The sequence below is a fragment of the Vicia villosa genome, linkage group LG1 (assembly GCF_029867415.1).
Source record: "Vicia villosa cultivar HV-30 ecotype Madison, WI linkage group LG1, Vvil1.0, whole genome shotgun sequence".
NCBI classification, from domain to species: domain Eukaryota; kingdom Viridiplantae; phylum Streptophyta; class Magnoliopsida; order Fabales; family Fabaceae; genus Vicia; species Vicia villosa.
In genome coordinates, this window is record NC_081180.1 from 77,351,535 (window position 1) to 77,371,686 (window position 20,152).

Below are 20,152 nucleotides of genomic sequence, written 5' to 3' on the forward strand. Positions count from 1 at the left end.
TGAAAGGGAAATTGCATTGGATTAGAGTACCATATAATCTTAAGCAAAATTCATATTATTGTTATCATCAAAACTAAGATAATTGATCAGAACAAATCTTGTTCTAACATTAGGAATCTTTGACACATGAAAGTATGGTTTAAACTGCCTTGTACAAAGCCCAAGGTTGTGGCTACTGAAAGATGAAGAACTCATTGGGGAGACTCTATTATCTGCCTTGTACAATGCCCAAGGTTGAGGCTGACTGTTGACAGGGGAGTTTTATTGTTTGGTGCCTTGTATGAAGCCCAAGGTTGAGGCTAACTGCTTTTGTTGGTTTTGACTCTACTGAGGAGATTTTATTTATTAAAAGACTGTTTTTCTTTGGAAGCTAACCCTTTCCAGGGATTTTGACTCAGCTGGAGAAATTATTTGGTAAAAGACTGACTTTATCATGTTTTTGGAGGCTGACCCTTTCCAGGGGTTTTGACTCTTTTTGGGAAATTGTCTCCTAAGAGAAATGAATCTTTATTTTTTGACATTTTTATTAATTGACTTTGGAGGCTAACCCTTTCCAGGGATTTTTATTAACATGAAGGAATGTGTGGAAGCTAACCCTTTCCAGGGAATTTTATTGAAATGATTGATTGATTTGGAGGCTAACCCTTTCCAGGGAATTTTGTTGAAATGATTAGCAGAAAGATTATCTAGTGGAAACTTCTTGTTTAAAGCCCAAGATGAAGGCTGACTCATGCTGAGGAGAATTATCTAAGGAAGATTGATGAAGATAAAGGTGACAGAGACTGTCCATGTCTCTCATTCCAAAAGGTGTACTCAATGCAAAATTGAGACAAACTTGGCTTGTTAAAAGTCTGGTTTAAATTGGAAGAAAACTCACCAGGGTAGGCTAAAAGGTGACTAAAGACCTGTTCCTATGTTTATAAGAAACCTGATGGGTCCTTGTATACAAGCTCAAGAGGAAGCTGGAAATGCTTTTAAGAAGCCTGTGGGTCCTTGTACAAAGCCCAAGAGGAGGCTAATCGAGGGTCCTTGTTATAGCACAAGAGAAAGCTATGTAGTTTTGAACTTATTTTGGCTCTAAGCAAATGGGTAAGAGGTTTCACCGGGAATAATTCCTCTTTGGGTGGATGTGTCCTATTATTTGGATTCTAGGGTTTTTGCCAAGATGTTTCACCGGGAATAATTCATCTTGGGGGTTTGAACTACAGATCTCTAATTAGGAAAGAGCCTTCACCGGGAAGACATTCTCAATCCTAGGTCATATTCCTATAATATATATATATAGTTTAACTGTCCTAGGGTTTATACTCAAACGTAGTTCTAAACTAATATATGCACAGTTTATATTTGACAGTAATTTAAATAAAGACTGTAAATTGAAAGCTTGTAAAGCCTAACCTGGATGGAGTGGAGGCCTTTAAAGAAGTATGTACAAAGCCTTACCAGTAATTGATGGATAACAGTTGAATATATATATATGATAAACAGTTAATGGTTTTTTTTGAAAACAGAAGAAGTGAAGATGGACAAAGGTCACATAGGTATCTGAAGAGTTTCACCGGGAATAATGCCCTTCAAATACCAGAAGAATGTTTTGAAAACAGAAAGAAGATTTTGAAAATACAGTTTTGAAAACAAGCTAAGAAGAGAAGGTTTTTGGGACTTACACTCTATTAGAGGCCCAGTACTTTACAGTACTGGTGTAAAAGCAATTTGAAAAAAATGATTTGGAATGATACAAGGTTTTGTTGTTAATCATTTGATTTATTCGGAGATTGAAAACAGTTTTGAAATTTGACAAAAAGTCAACTTAATTAAGGTAAAGATGAAGATCTATGCCTAATTAAGACCTAAACAATTAGGGTTTTATCATAAACTTTATTTACAAAATGATTAGGTTAAAACAAAGTGAATGTATATATTTAAAGTTTTTAATAAAGCACTTAAAACATACTATTTTAAACCTAATAAAAATATATGAAATAAATAATATTTTTTGATTTTTTTTATTATTCACAAAATAGATGTATTAAATGACAAGTGTGTGAAAAATGAAGTGAAAATAAATTAGTTTGGTAGGTTAATTAATTATGTGAAGTTGTGAGAAAATTGAAGGAAATAAGTGATAAAAAATAATGTTTTGTCACCTAGAGGGATTGAACTCACGCCCTCCAAGTCACTAACCCAAAATAACACCACTGGGCCAACGCGCGCTTGGTGTTATTGTCACACATCCAGTTCATTATATTTTCAAACAAGTGGTTAATCATGGAAAAATAAAAGAAACAAAAAGTCTGGGGCGAGGGGGATTCGAACCCCAGACTTGAGGCATGAGGAGACTAAGAGCGCATGTGTGGCCACTGGGGCAAGTTATTCAGTCGTTTATAAAACACCTATCATTAAATATAAAATAAACTCTACCCTGAGGTTTGAAATTTGCGCGCCACCACCATTGTCATCTTCTTCCTCAAGCTCCAACAATTTGAATTTCTGAACTCTCTCAATTCTCAACCATTTGCAACGATATAAAGACCAAACTTGCTCTAAATTCACTCACGATTCTAGATATGTAACTATTATGAATTTATATTAACTATATCTACTGAATTATCTAAAATACGTGAAGAACCCTAAAATTTGGAATTCAAATTAAATGACTTTACTGAAGCATAAATGACTGATGATAGAGGGTTTTTAATCCTCTTATGATGCTGAATAGAATGGTGTTGAGTTTTAGCCAGAAAGATACACGAATTAGAGGGATGGAGTTGAGAAACTTACCTCTGAAAATGAAGGTCGTGAGGATGTTAGAGAGCACCTGGGCTTGAATGAATGATCTCAATAGCTTCCTTGAGACTCAATGATGCTAACTGGATGCTTATTGGAGCTTGAATCCTCCTGAATTGCTCTATGGACCTCCCTCGATTTCAGCTTCAAGTGAACATGGAGGGTGATGATTCTCGAGTTACAGATGAGCTGCAGCCATCTGGTTAGCTTCACTATGACCTGAGGAGTGTGTCTGGATGATTGGCTTGGCTTGAAAACTCCTGAATTACTCCATGGTCCTCCAACTGCAAGTGCTCCAAATGAGAGGTGAAGGTGATGATTCTCCACGCCCAGAAGTGTTCCAGAGGTTTGGATCACTCCCAAATGCCTCCCTCAATGTGTTTGAATACTTATTTTCAAAGAGAGAGCTTTGGTTTGAAGAATCCGAGTCTTCTTGCCAAAGGACCTTTGAAAAAACTAAGTATGAAGAAAGAAAAGAGAAAGCAAGAATTCTGTTGCTTTGGTGTGTTTTTTGAATGAGAATGAGGCCTCTATTTATAGGCAATTGGTTCAGTACTGACTGAGAGAGTGAGCTTGCTTAGTGGGAGAGTTTTGGTTTCTTAGCCATGAAGAAATTCAAAGAATATCCCAAGTGCAATGATGAGAATTTTGATTCCATTTGATCAATCCCCTAGCCCTCGATTTTGCTTGATCTAAGGGGACAATTCTGAGCCAGAAATAAGCTCTAATTGGTTGGTGAGAAGATTCCTTGGGTGATTCATCAATTTGCCATAAATTCAAAAATGTAATCATTACATAATCACATGTTCTTGTTTTTAGAATCTTCTTCAATTCTTATGGCATGGTGAAAATGAATGCATGGCATTGTTTCAGATATGTTATGGGTCGTGTAGCATCCATAATTGAGGTCATGTGCACAAAATTTCAAAGTTCAAAAATGATGCATGACCTATAATTTTACTTCATGAGGCCAACTTTGAACAAGCATAACTCTTAGCTCAAATTGAATTTGGAGAAGGTTGAACACAATTTGGAAAGCCCTAAACATCTACTTCAAATCATTAGTTTATGTCTTCTTCAGAATCACTTGGGAAATTTGTGAAAAATGAGCCCAAAGTTGGATGAAAACTAGGTTAAAAACACTTAGAAAATTTCTAAGTGTTTATGACCTAAAACTTCAAAATTTTCAAAACCCTTAAATGGTTGATCTTTTGAAAAAAGTTGTATTGTAAGATGTTGTTTTATTTTGCAAGATCTACAACTTTCATGTTGGAAGTTTTTTGAGTTGTGTAGGTGAAATTTTGAGTTCTCACCATGCCCTCAAAAACCCTAATTCCCGACTTTTTGCTCCTTGATGAATTTCTTTGAATTTCTTTGGTCAAATGACTTTGACATCCATATATTGATGATATTGATCTTTGAAAGTCATTTTTTGACCAAAAACCTTAAAAGTCAATGATGATCCCACACAGTTGACTTTTCCTGACAAAGTGAATTTTTGGGCTTTTGTGTAGAAACAAGATCTTTTCCTCAAATGAATGATGTAAATGGATTATATTGAGGTAGAAGAGACTCTTGAATCATGTCTTGAGTTTTGGATCCATGCCCTGATTAAAAGTCAACTATCTTGGTGAATTAGGTCAAAAACCCTAATTGTCGACCAGAGGACAATGATGACTGTAGACTTTGAACTGAGGTGTAATGTCCAGTGGATCTTATCATATGAGTTATTTGAAGATGATTGATGTCTTTGAATGATCCCCTGGGGCTTTTTAGGGTTTCCCAAAGGTGATCCCTGATTTTAGTCCTTGATAAGGCTCAAAACCCTAGTCTGTGGATCTGAGTAATTCTGTGTTTAGATGACTGGGTGTCTTAATCAATCATAGGTGTAATAATGAAGCTCTTGAGTCTCATGATTGTGTTAGAGACTAATCCTCCTATTGATTGATCCTTTGCCTGAGTTTTCTTGTCTTTGAACACCCTCGATTGAATGTCAGGCTGCTCTGGGTACTTGCTTTGACTTGATGAAAATCCTGAAGATATGTCATCTCAGGGGGGTCAAAAATTAGGGTATGACAGTATGGAAAATCCTCGCCGGTAGAGGCGATTTTCGACCAAGACGTATGAGCAGGCTCTCCTTCGGATTACGGAGGCCTCTTTTGGATCGACGGGCAGGAGGTCGCTAGTTAGGTAATTATATACGGGGGTCATCCAGTAGGACGCATCTCCGATCGCGTTTACGAGTGTTAGCGCGGATGGAGATTCGGTACTGGGTTTTGGCAATATTTCCTGGATTACGGATTTGTTTCCCCATTTCTTCCTCGTACTAGCTAGCTTCGATAGGACGCCTGCTCGGGAGTTGTGTTCCCTTGGGATGTGTTTTACTTTGGCGCTCCTGAATCGGGTCATTCTTTCTCGTACGAGGGCCATGTATTCGGCGAGGGCTTCGCTTTTGACCTGGTATTCGCCTGAGACATGGGACGCGACCAGTTGAGAGTCGGTGAATACCTCAATGTCCTCGGCTTCTAAATCGTTTGCGAGGCGCAATCCAGCGAGCAGGGCCTCATATTCGGCTTGGTTGTTGGATGTTGGGAATGAGAGCGAGAGGGATACCTCTATGAGGGTTCCTTCCCCATTTTCTAGAATGATCCCCGCTCCGCTGCCAGTTGAGCTTGACGCTCCGTCCACGTATATAGTCCATCTTCGGGCGTTGCAGTTCGTTGTTTCGGGGAAGGCCATTTCGGCCATGAAATCTTCCAAGACTTGTGCCTTAAGACCTTTCTTCCTTCGTACTTGATGTCGAACTCTGCAAGCTCTAATGACCAGTGGAGCATCCGCCCGGCCATATCGGGCCGTGCAAGCAATTGTTTTACAGGTTGCTCGGTTCGCACGACTATGGTATGAGCTAGGAAATAGTGCCCGAGTCTCCGTGCTGCGGTTATTAATGCGAGTCCGACCTTTTCGATCTGTTGGTATCTGACCTCGGGGCCTTGGAGTGCTTTACTTGTGAAGTAAATGGGTTTCTGGCTTTCCGGGGTTTCTCGTATCAAGGCCGCGCTGACGGCCTCGGTGGCTACGGCGAGATAAAGGTATAGGGTTTCTCCGACCTCAGGCCTTGATAAGACCGGTGGGCTGGAGAGGGCTCGCTTGAAATGGGAGAGGGCGCGTTCACACTCTTCCGTCCATTTGAAGGCGGTTTCCTTACGCAAGAGTTTAAATAAGGGAAGGGCATGCTGGGCAGATTTGGCCACAAACCTGGATAGTGATGTGAGCATGCCGTTTAAGGTTTGGATTGACTTTTTTGAACTCGGGGTGGGCAAGTCCGAAAAAGCCCTGCATTTATCCGGGTTGGCTTCGATTCCTCTTTCCGTTAGATAGAAACCGAGGAACTTTGCTGCCCGGACGCCGAACGTACATTTCTCGGGGTTGAACCTCATTTTGCACTTTCGGGCTTGCTCGAAAACCCTTTTGAGATGGGCGGCATGATCGGTTTCCTCTTGGGATTTGACAATCACATCGTCCATATAGACTTCAAGCATGTCGCCTATTTCTGCTCGGAATACTTTGTTCATCATGCGCTGGTATGTCGCGCCGGCGTTCTTCAGACTGAAGGGCATTACGTTGTAATAGTAGTTGCCCGATTCGGTCATGAAGGCCGTGTATTTCTTGTCAGATTTAGCCATGGGTATTTGATTGTACCCGGAGTAGGTGTCCATAAGTGAGAGTAAATTAAAACCGGCGGAATTATCGACTAGTTTATCTATGTTAGGAAGAGGATAAACATCTTTTGGGCAAGCCCTATTGAGATCGTTGTAGTCAGTGCACATGCGCCATTTTCCATTTGATTTTTTAACAAGTACAACATTGGAGAGCCAAGTAGTGTACTTGACCTCAGATATAAATTTGGCCTCTAGGAGGCCTTTTACAGCTAATTCGGCCGCAGCCGTTTTTTCTGGTGATTGTTTTCTTCTACTCTGAGCGACGGCCTTGCAGGCGGGGTTGATGGTCAGGTGATGGCAAGCTACCTCTGGATCGAGCCCGGGCATCTCTGCGGCACTCCAAGCGAATAGGTCAGCGTTTTCACAGAGGCAAGCTTGGAGTTGACTTTTGGCCAGGTCCGGTAGGTCTGCTCCGATCTTGACTCCCCTGGTCGGATCTTCCCCGAGGGCCACGAGTTCGAAGTCTCCGTCAGGAATTGGCCGGAGGATCCCTTCTGATGTGCCTGAGTTGATGCTCTGCTCGGTTTCTCCCAGAAAACGACTGTCGAGGTCGACAGTGTCGATGCGGGGCAGAGATTTATTGATCTCGGAGATTGCGCTGGTCGCTGTTTTGTCTTGAGCTGGTGTCTTTATCGTGCTCGGGCCTTTTGTGGAGGCTTCAAAGCATCTCCTGGCTGCTTCGATGTCGCCGTTGAGTGTTGCTACTTGCCCTTTGGTTGTATAGTATTTGAGTTTGAGGTGTACGGTTGAGGGGACTGCGATTAGCTCGGCCAGTATCGGGCGTCCAAGAATGCATTGGTATATCGAGGGGCAGTCGATGACCAGGAATTGGACTTTGACGACCCTCGTGGTTTCCGCCGATCCGATTGTCACTATGAGCTCGACGAACCCCCATGGCTTAGTCACCGTGCCGTTGAAACCTTGTAGGTCTGATCCTACGTAGGGGGTGAGGTGATTGTCGTTCAATTGCAGCGTTCTGAATAGTTGGGAGTACATGATGTCTACTGAACTTCCCTGATCGACCAATATCCGCCGTACGTCAAAATTGGCCATCCGAGCCCGGATGAGGAGGGGAATGGTGGCATTGGGTGCCCCGTCGGGTAATTCCTCTTTGTAGAAAGAGATGGAGGATGGGCTGCCCTTGGCGTGGTCGAGCGTAGTGACCTTGCTTGCACTGGCTGAGATCAGTTCGTCGAATTTGCGTTTTACGGATCCTACGGTGAGCTTGCTGAATCCCCCGCCCGATATGACCATGGCGAAGGGGAACATCTCCCATGCGCTGTGGGGAGCGGTGGTGGTCGCCGATTTAACCCAGTCAGGGAGGTAAAAGTCTTCCGGCCTGGTGATGCTCATGGCTACTTGCATGGCGGGCGTATCTTCCGGCGGCTTTTCCTCGGTGATTGGTTTGGCTTCTTTGGCGGCCTCTTGCTTCTTCACGTATTGCTTCAGGTGTCCCTCCCTGATCAATATCTCTATGGCGTCCTTTAGGTGTATGCAATCCTCGGTGTTGTGCCCGTGGCCTTTGTGGAATCGGCAGAACTTCGATTTATCCATGTTTGGTCGTGCGGGCATGGTTTTAGGGAAGCAGACCTTGCCTGTCTGGAATTCGGCATTCGCGCACTCGCTTAAGATGTGTTCCCTTGAGACGTTGAGCGGGGTGTATTCTCGGAACTTCCCGGCTGGGGCTTTGTAGTCTTTGGGATCCCGGCCCTTGTCGTATTTCTTTTTGTCTGTTCCCCGACGGGAATCGTCTTGCGACCATGAAACAATGAAGGCTTGAGGTTCCGAACGGTTGAGAGGGGAAAAAGGGGGTTGTACCTGCAAGGCACTCCGATGCCAAAGTAAGTAGGTGTTCCACAAGGTACAACAAAGTGAGAGAATTTTAGGGTAAGAAAAGATTACCTTGCCCTCTGTTATGAGAGGGCTATTTATAGGGTGCCCTTATGCGAAATTGGCTCCGTCTTCTGAGGCGAAGATTTTGGTGATGCAGGGCTGGTTGTTTGCGGGGCACGAGTGTGCCTTGTGGTCGGTTGCCCAAAGCATATGTCCAGAGCGGTTGGAGGAGGTCGCCACGCGTGGCTTCAAGCGCCTTGGGCCGAAGGTTGGGTTGACCCAATTAGATCGATTGGGTCGGACCAGAACAACACCTAAATTAGGTTACAGACCTTTTATATATAAATAATTCTATTCTTGGCTAAGCTTCAAAAACGCAGTTGTGAGGCTGCCAAAAGTCTGCTACTTGTTCTCCAAGAAACTAGGACTTCAATCTAATCTTTCCTATAATGTCTCCAATCAAAGACACCGTGGAAATATTCTTGATTGAATCTAACTTGGCAAAAATATCAGCTTGATTGATTTATTCGAATATTCTGAGCTAATTTAAAGAATCTTGTAGCAAATAACAATGCCTGATCCAATTGCCAGATAAGGTTTCTGCAGCCAGGATGTCATGACATCTTCTTCAACATGTTGATGTCTGAATGCAAAGGCATCTAGCATATCTTCCAACATGTTCTTCCTTAGTGTGTTTTAGCAAAATGCATTCCAACAATCAGAAAGCCTTCAAGACCAATACCAATGGATTTTGAGTATAATGAAGAGTATTCACAAAGGAAAACGGAATTTTTTGACGGCGGAAGAATTTCACAATTGAAGATTGAAGCATATGATATTATTGGCGAACAGACACTTTTCATGAGCGGAAGCAATTGAAGATCGAAGTTCATCATTAATTTGTAATGTCTAATTTTTATATTATTGAAATTACTTTGAACAATACGAGTAGCTAAACCCCCAATGTTAGGGGGTGTCCCTGATTTGACTCTGTAACCCATTTGATTTTGGATTTCTTTAATCTATATGTTTTTCTTATTCAATTTGATTGCAAAATTTTTTTATTGCTTTCCTTGTCGGACAAATTAGGATTGATCCATGATTACCAATTAGGTTGGACCGCCGTTGTTAAGGTTTTTTGCAATTAAACTATAGAAGTTATTAGTTAAGACTAAGGATAATCTATGGTTACCAGAATAAATCTTGATATAACCAAGACTTGAGATTATTATGAATCTCTAAGGACTTAGGATTTAGGATAAATGCCCAAAGGTTTGCCTTTAAGGCTTTAAAGGAAAACACTCTAAAGATCTGGTAATTGAATATTTTGAATTTGTTGAAGAAATCAGGATTCAAGGTTGTAACAAGGCAAATCATACACTTTACTCTAGCATTTCCTCATATTTGTGAAAAAGCCATTTTTATGTTTTGCTTTATTTTGCGTATTCCTTATTACCAATTATCAAACAAAACTCCAAAATTGTTTTGTTTAATTGAACCACGCATTAAACTCGATATTTCCTACGCAGTCCTTGAGATCGACATTCGAGAATTTACCCCTTATAATTACAAGAGGCAAAATAGTACACTTGTTATTTTTTCGATCAAATGTAACAAAACTAACTAATTAATAATTATTTATAACAAAATTTAACAGCTAAAATATAAATTGTTCAAATAAATAAAGAAGCTTTTTTGTTAATACTTTCGTGTGCCTACTTAACTATTATTTTCAATTAAAAATATAAAGTTGTGCTTTTAAGTATAAGTACTCTCCTCTCTAGACAAATTACTAGATCCATTTATTTTATTTTTCAAATATAATTTGTATTAATATTATTAATTTATCTTAATAGAGATAAAAAACTAAAATTAAACACACGAATATAAACAAAAATAAAAAAAATATATATGTTAAGATAAAATGAACACTTTAAATGTACTATATATTTTCTTAATATTAGAAACATCATAAACTAAGTTTTTTCTTCATAATTTACGTCTCAAATAGCTGACGTAATTAATTGAATAATTTAAAACAAGATATTTTTATTGTTCTCATCACACCTACCTCTAGATGGTTTTTTTTTTCAAAGCTTAAAATTTTTTAGGAAGGGCCTCAGTCACTGGATTCAAAATTTGATTGGGTCTAGCGAGAATGTTATCCAACATCTCGTGAATTATTTTTGGCACTCCACAAGTTTTTATAATATCAAAAATATTCATTTATCTTTTTTTTTTCTCAATAATATCATATTACAAAATCTTTTCCCCGTCGAAAAAAAAATTATTAGATAGTTTATAGAATCAATGTGGTTTTAGTTTTTCCCAAATTATTTGAAATATTAAATGCATATCACAAAAATTTATCGAATTTTTCTAAAAGCCTCTGGTAGTGTTATTTTTAAAAACAATTGTGGTTATGCCTACAATTTTGCAGGGTAGCGATTGCATCGATATTTTATATGGTCCATAATAATTTAAAATTTGTATAAATATATCTCATATGTTGTTAACAAAAACACCTCACAATATCTCAATTTTAATATCTCGCATTTGTGTACTTCAACAAAATGAGTCCTAGTATTGATTTTAGGCTCAGAGAGAATCCCCATCTTGATGTTCTAAAATTCAAACTAGATAATCTCTTGCACTATATTGACAACATAAGGGTGGTTAAGATCGAGTAATGTTCACCATCAGTTGATAAAGAAGGCAAGATTATGTTTAATAAGTGTGAGCTGAAGACAAATGTATATTTAAAAGTTATGTGGACGACATATATCGATACGAAACAAAGGGTCCGATCGACGATAGTTGCGAGATATGTCGACAATATTATCAAGCCAAGATGTTAAAACGTCCTGAATTATTTAATAATGTTTAAGTTTTTCCACGTTATTTTTTTTTGTTTTAAGTTATATTAAACAACGTTCGTGTTAAGTTATTTCCATTCCTTAATTACTTAATGTTAATTTTAATCTAATGCAATATTAAGATAAAGTTTCAATAATATACAAATAATTTATTAAAACCCAAAATAAAGTCAGTGGCGATAAATAATGAACAAACTAATAAAACCTACGTCGGTCCACCATGAGCAATGTGAGCTATATGAGATATCCAAACCCATGAGGTTGTTTGAAAGAAGTCCTACCGTCTAAAGTCATTGTTGGTCAATCATACTAGATGAAGGCAGTGGAGGCGGTGGGATATCATCTAAAGGTCCTCCATCATGGGAATGTCTAGCATCATATGCAGACTTCACAAGTTGGATGATACAGACTTCACAAGTTGGATGATACAAGGGTGTGATACTTTAAAGTACCACTCTAAATATCCATCCAGACACTGCTTAGGGAAAGACACCTCCACTACATTCTATGTAATTGCAATGGAACTGTTGATAATGTAAGACCTAGACCATTGCACAATAAGCATTGGTCAAGGAATTCCCTAAACATGCCCAAACTAGAACATATCCCTTTCTATTAAGTATCTAGCCACAGAACTCTCAAAAAAGGGAAGTGTCATCGAAATCTCGATGCATTCTATAGTCTACATTGGGTGCCCATATGAAATCATGTATAGTCTGAACCTCTATCTAGTGGCCTGTGGTGAGCCATCAGTAATAGGACCACGATCACGCTTGGCAAAAATGGATTAGAAATGCTCGTATATTCAATACTGCACAATAAACACAAATTACTTATACGAAATATCTTTGATAAATAAGAAAGAAATAAATAAAACATAAAAAATACTCATACTTGAAATAGACTTTTATAACAGACAAGTTGTCACGTCTTAAAGATGGTCACCGCTCGAAGGGTTGTATATAATTATGTTAAAGTAGCATATAACCTCATGCCTAGTCAGGATGCACAAAGTCATTAAAGAAAGATATGTATTTTGCATCGATGTATACATGAGACTTATTCACTAATCTATTACATCCTACAAGATACAACATATATACCCTAGTGGGCGCCTCATACGTTGAGTGCTCCACCCGATGTTGATACATATGCCGAAGCCAAGAGGGACGGAAGTGAGCACCCCTCTTAGCTCTAGACTCATCCAAGACCAACCCCTGTGTAACGTCCAAGTATGTCTCAGTAGTCATACAAGATATCTCGTGGTTCATGACAAGAATAATGAAGAAATTACCTGCAAGGGGGAAATGGAAGAGGCAAGAGACATCATAAAGGGTAATTTCATTTCACCAAATAGAATATGAAAGAAGGATGTCTCCTTATGTCATCGCTCAACAAAAGCAAACAACAATGAAGCGTTGAGCATGATGAGGGAACAATCCACCAACAGAAGTAGGCCGACTTCAGTGACAATCACCCCAACCTCATCTTGCATCTGCACATTAGAGAATTTCTTCAACTTCGATCCATGGGGAGCCCCTTCAAAGGAATGCAGTCCTGTAACAAATAAAGCAAAGCATGAATAATGATGTTTCATTCGATTAACCAGTAATAAATAAAAACAACTTAAAATAAAATATTTATACCTTTCTGCCACAATCTAAATGTCACATGATTGACATACCTAGTTAGGAATATATGGTCATTGGTCCTGCTAGAGAACCCTCGATCTGGGTGAACAAAAAACTTTGTATCAACCCGAGTTGACACCTCCGTATTAGCTAGAGCATTAACCACCATATCAGCCTCAGGAGGAAACTCCATATGACCATGAGCTAATGACTCAACATCATTAACAACGACAAAATCTGGATTGACATCATAATCTTTTGGCTCGTCCAAGTCTACCTTTTTTATGCTAGAGAGAATGGAGAACGCGAGACTGCTCAATCCTCCGACGGTGAGAATGGTGGGAACCACTCTACGCGCCTTAGTGTGAAATTTCTGTCTGTCATCTTTGTCGCCTCCACTATAGCTCTATGCATCTGCTCTCCCTACTCTGTTGCTCAATCTAGAGACCATTTTCCCAACTCTTCCTCTTGTCCTCAGTACAAATAAAAAATTCAAAAATATAAATAAAATTGATCTACCAAATTAAATTATCCAATAATATCCATGCGTTTATCGACAATTCTAAAAATGCAGTATGCCTATATCTATTTTTACCGGTATTTTTGACATATCTGGTATTCATGTATGCATTTATAACAATAGTTTAACAAATGTCAGTAAAAACATATATAAGCATACCATATTTTTCTAAATTGTCAGTATAAATACAAGCATAATTTTATATTGTACCAGAAATTTCTAAAATACCGATAAAAATCCATAATTTTTGTTCGGCAATTTAAAAAATTCGGTAAAAAAAGCATGGTTTTCACGAAATATGCTGTAGAAATCTAACTTTTTCTCAAAAACTATGAATAATACTTTTGTCAATACTGAAAATTATTTTCTTTAACTATAAGAATATTATAGTAAAGTTGTTGGTAAAGCAGTGATGCCATATATAATTGAGGGGGTGCATGTAAAATTCTTGTATCTAGATTAGTTTATCTATTGGGTCCAACTTGAAAGGCTATAAACTATTTAGAGTCCATGTAACTACAGGCCCAACATAAGCTAAGAAATCCATTTATTAATCGGCTTCACGATATATGACCACTAATTTTGTAATATTGTCCAACAATGACCACTAATTTAGAAAAATACAAAATATCATGTTATTGTTAGTTCAATTCCAACTAAGCCATGAATCCAATTACAACACCAAGAAATTTGTCTCTTAGAGGACTTGTAATTTGTACTAGAAATACTAGTTATGTTTTATGTTCTTAGAATTTGCTGAAAAATATTAATCTAAAATTAATTTCTATAATTACGGTTATTCTTATAAGTTCTTATATTTTAAAAATATACAATTTTTTTTATGTCAGTACTATCTAATGTATCACTATCACTGAATATTAATAACTAATTAGTATTTTATTTCATTTCTAAGATACTAAAAATATATAAAAACTTATGTAAAAGCAAAGTTTTATATCTTTTTTCTCTTATCTTCGAATGTGACTGGGCCATTTTTAACAAAACTGCACAATTCAGTTCGGTTCAGTTTGCGGTTTGTAATTTATAAACCGAACCAAACCGCATTACGTTACAATCAACATTCACTTAACTCACATACAACCCAACTCAAACCTATTATGTCTTAGTATTACGATTACGAATGATTTTCCCTTTCTCACATTAAAGGTTTTAGTTTAAGTCTTCTCAAATCTCACCTAGCGGTATCACGCCTTTATCTCATCTTCTTTTTCAATTACATATCACATCTTCTTTTCTAATCTATCATCTCTTAAGTTCTTTCTTTTTCATCTTATTATTTTTATTCTACCGTTCTCTCTTCCAATTATGTTTTTAATGCTCCTCTTATTCTCTAATATCTCATCTATTTTGCTCTTTCTTTTTTATCCTTTCTAATCTTCCACTCCTCTTTTTTTTCTATTTCATTATAATGTTTTGAATATTGTTTTATACTACTATTTTATGTTTTTTATTTCACTTTTATCTAATCTTATTTCTGTGTATTAAATCGAAAGTTGTTGTCTAAATATAATGAGTTTTGTTGTTATTTGATAACGCATAAATGGTTAAGTACAAAGTTATGTTGTCATCTATATGTGTACGTCTCAATAATTTTAAAAAAAAATTGAACCAACCGAACCAACCCAAACCACATTGATTTGATTTGGTTTGGTTCGGTTTTACTACTAAAAACCAACCGAACCGAACCAAACCGCACACTATTTTCTCTTGCGATTCGGATGATTTTTTACGTAAGAACCGCCCAAACCGCACTGCGAACACCCCTAAGTGAGTATGCGTAGTTCCATGTTTCATATGAAAAACAAAGAATTGAAAAATTCTTTGCCATAGCAAATACGAAAACAAAGAACATAGAAAAGTTGAAGAGACTAATGTAGACGTATTAAGAACAAGGCCTTGATAAACGAAGAAGGTAACCCCTGAATCCATATGGAATTTTCTAGATCTTAGGGTATGTCTCATTTTTCTATCCCCTTTTTAATTTAGGGTTTGTTGGGTTTTCTCGCCTCTTTTCTAATTTAAGGTTTAGTGTGTTTTTTTCACCCATTTTTGTTAATGTTTGATTTCTTGAATCTACAAAAACTTGACATGTTTAGGGTTTAATTGAATGTGTGGTTTTAGGGTTTTTTTCATCCCTTTTCACTGCTTTCTAATCTATGGAGTTTTTGTGCACCTTTATTGAGTAGTACTTTGTTTTAATTAGGTAAAAATGGATGAATTTCTTCATGTTCTTATTTTGAGATTGTAGGTATAGTTCATGATCTAGGATATAGAGAAGTAGGTATTATATGGTACAAGGACCCGACATTAAGGATGCATATTTTGGTGGATGATATAGGTGCCTAAGATATTTCCGACTTATGTAAGATGTGGTTGACTATTAACACAACATCCATTGTCTCATCCAAAATTTTATGATGGTCCTATAGAGGAAGACGATAGAAACCCCGAGGGTATTATAAATCTTGATGAAGAGGATTTGATTTCCAAACGGTATGAAAAAGTTGTCAAAGGTGATAAAATTGAGGTGAATGAAGGTGGAGGACATGATGGTGTTCGGACATGATGATGGGGTGAATTATGATGGAGTGAATGGAGGTTTAGTGCATGATAGTGAGGTGAATTATGTGGAATGAACAAAGATGAGATGAATGAATGTAAGGTGTGATGAATGTGGATTAGATTTTTGGTACTGAAAGTGATGACGATAGTGGTGATATACGTTTTACTTATGACAATGCATCAGATATTGAATTTGAAGACTCGGATGATAGTGATAATTTTATGTTAAGATGATGATTACAAAGTGAAAGAGTAGGAGGATCAGAACTCTTTAAAAGATAATTGTAAAATGAAGATCAAGGACATCAAGGAAAATTCTAAAAATAAGACAAATGCAATTAGGAAAAGATGTGCATCCAGAGAAACATAAAATAATCTTCACTCGATCCTATCGGAATTTACTTTCTGGTTCTTACAATGTCAAATTAGTAGTAAAGTTTGACCTTTACCATAATCATATTTAAAGTCACGTATATGATCAAATCTTAAGAACTGACAAATTTGTTTAAATTGTTAGTGCAAGGAAATTAAACAAATATATATATATATATATATATATATATTAAAATTTAATCTCGACTAGGACAATACTGAATTCACGAGAAATTATATGGTATAAGTCTTAGTAAGTAGGATGGACCAGGAGATGGACACACCTTCGGCGTGCTAAATTAGGATTGGTCGTCCCGTAAAGACCATTAGGCAGCAAGGATTACAAGATCCTCTAACACTTGTCCTCTGACAAAGTTGTCCATATTGAAGATTATAAGGCCTCTGAAATCGTAGAACTCAATCATAAAGTCTAACTAGTGAGTTAGACTTTAGACTAAGATACACATGATTCCAAGATCTAAACATTGCAATCATTATGTGTACTTACTTGTCTAAGTTTTTGCATGTACACCTTATCTCGATAAACAAGCAAACAATGATCGTCGTCAAGGTGTTCATCATCATCATCGTCATCATCAACATCATCACTCAAAGTTCAAGATCAATGAGAATCATTTGGCGTTGTGGGAAACAAAATAAATATTTCCACTTTGTTGCTATACTTATGATGAACTCGTGACAAACATGAATTATGGTCGCAGGTGCAAGAAATCATTGACTGTGATGCACCTTGTCTAGCAAGGGCATAAGAAGATTTCTAGTACCATGGAATGCCTTAACCGCTTCATGTTTCTCTCAAGAAGTCCCTGCTCAACCCTGACAATCTAGGTTTCCTTCTTAGGCTTTAGAGATCCCTGAGGTTTAACCTGGCAACCAAAAAACCACGAATTCCTCAAAGATATCATGGTGGCCATACAGAGGCATTTAGAGGTCCTTCCGCAACATAAAGCCCACTCGAAGACACACCCTCGAACATCATCTTGAGAAAAACATCTTAAGGATTAGATTATGCTTGGATGTGTTGGGCTTGAGTTCCCTTCCTATGTGGTGAAAAGCCTAAATATGAATAACTCATTTGTCTCACTTATTTAAGTAAAGAGTTTCAATTTAGGGTGTAGAGAGATAGAGAAAAAATAAGGATTCAAAAGAGAGAAAAAAAGAGAGAAACTCATTCCCGTTTTTTCTACACTAGTCCCACTAAATCGACGATCCACATTTTGTTCACTGTCGAATCGACCTGAATTTTGTGGGCATCTTTGCAACTTATGTATCTAAAATTTGATCGTTTAGAATTTGAAAAAAAGGTCTGATCTAAGAGATATGTGACTCGCATTGGAGCTGTAGATTTGGGTTAATTTTCACCTTTTTATTATTATTTGTAAGTTAGTTTTGCTTTGTGATTTGCGGTTGTTAGCACTTGTTTGTGAATCACTTTAAGACTCTCATGTACCCTCAATTGATTATAGTGGAGCTATTTCTTTGATCTGGACAACTCGATGTTTTTACTCTCAAATTAAGGGGTTTTCCACATTAAAAATACTGGTGTTCTTTTATGCGTTTATTTTGCCGTCTTTTATTTGTTGTTGATCCTCAAGGTTCCTACAAGTGTGGGGAATTTTATATCCGCTGCGCATTGTTCAATTATTGTGTCTTAATTTCCCATCAGGATAGAGATACACCTTTTGGAAGGATGATATCTCATATTATTGAAAAGAGTGGTCTTATTTACAGTGATCTAAAAGTGAAAACCATGAAGAACTCTTAAGTACTTGTTACAAAGAATCATTTTATGCTACATATCTTTTGGAATTGGGACTCATTCAAAGAGATAAATAATACTGTGGAAGAATCTGAAGAAGATACTCTAGCATTCTAGCGCGACACATTTTATTTAAATCTCAATTGGCACGTCAATGTGTCATACCCTAATTTTGACCCCCCCCTGAGATGTCATATCTTCAGGCTTCTCATCAGATCAAAACAGATACTCAGAACAGTCACTTGTTCATCTGGTGCTCAATCGAGGATGTTCAGAAACAAAAGAACTCAGGCAAAGGATCAATCAATAGAAGGATTAGTCTTGATCGGTCACCATTTTCATATAATTTGCATCATGCATTCGGTCCACATCGATCAATTTGGTAACACTTTGGTGTGAGTTTCGTAGAAATTTGTTAAGTTTTTGCTTTTTGTTTGCTTGATCTTTTCATTGTGGGTTTTATTTATTTAGTTAAATTCTAGATGTTTTTATGCCTTTTGTTTAGTTGTGTACAAGTTGCAGGTTTGAACAAAGCATCTTGAGTGTCCAAGCATCAAGGAAGAAGGAAGAGCAAGAAAGAGATGAAAAATTACAAGTCTGGGGGCAAACACGGCCGGCCGTGCTTCAGCACACGGCCCGTGTTGGAGCACAGAACCAATGCCATAGAAAAACCAGGGGACCAACACGGCCGCCCGTGTGCCTGAGCACGGCCCGTGTTGGTGTTCAGCAGCTGCCCATAGAAGCAACCAGGGGACCAACACGGCCGCCCGTGTGCCTGCGCACGGCCCGTGTTGGTAGGCGCATTGGTGATCAATTTTTGGGTCTTGGGACATTCCAACTTATTCCAGGGGCACTTTTGACTTTGTACTACTAAAGGCTTGTATGGAGACTATTTAGGTTTATGTTTTAAGTTATTTTGGATACTTTTGAACCATACGATAGAAAATAACAGAAGAGAGAAGATAGCTTCATCAAGGGTTTCGGAGACGGAGAGATTCAACGGTGGACACCATTGAAGATCAAAGTTCCCAATTATCTTTGTAATGTCTAAATTCTTTACTTTGTCTTTCTTGAATATTATGAGAGGCTAAACCCCCCAATGCCAGGGGGGTGTCCCTGATTTTTATTGTAATGACTATGATCTACGCATTTCTTTAATCAAGAATTCATGTTTTGAAACTTAATTGTTTAATGAGTATTATGCTTGCTTTGTCGGACAAACAAGGTTTGATCTATGGTTAACAATCTGTAGGACTACAATTGTTAAGGTTTTTAAACAATTAGATTTTAGGGTTATCACCTAGGACTAGGGATACCGTAAGGTTATTTGAATATTCTTGATCATTAATATCTTTGGTTCACAAACCTTTTGTTTCTAAGGACTTAGGCAATAGGATTGCAAACCAAAAGGTTTTCACTAAGGACTTAGGAAAACAGCCTTAAGAACAAATAGTGCACTTCATGAACTTGTTGAAGAGATCTGTTGTTACAAAGTCATTGTAAGGAAAATTACACACCTACCCTGGCATTCTTATACCTTTATACTTAGAAAATCTCATCTCAATTTTCAGTTGATTTATTTTAACCGTAATTCTTTAATATAAAAACAATACCCCCATGATATTTTGTTTAATTGACTCCTTATATCAATTTTTATTTCCCACGCAATCCTCGTGATCGATACTTGGGGTAAAACCCATTATTACTACATCGGTGAAAATAGTACACTTGCTATTTTTCCGATCAAGTTTTTGGCGCCGTTGCCGGGGAATTGCCAAAATATAAATTGTTAACGAGTCAATTAAAATTTTATTGCTCTGCAATTAAAATTTTATTTTTGCTGAATTTATATTTGTGTAATTTTATTTTTATTTTTATTTCATTCACACTAATCAACTCTAATCTTGTATGCGAGGTAAGGCCTCAGCTGAACTTCTTTTTGACGCAGAACCAGAAAGGCTATTGCGAGCAAGACTCCGCGAAGTTAAACGGAAAAGACTGGCTTCAAAAGAAGAATCTCCTATAGTCTCAGAATCAGAAGACGAAGAAAG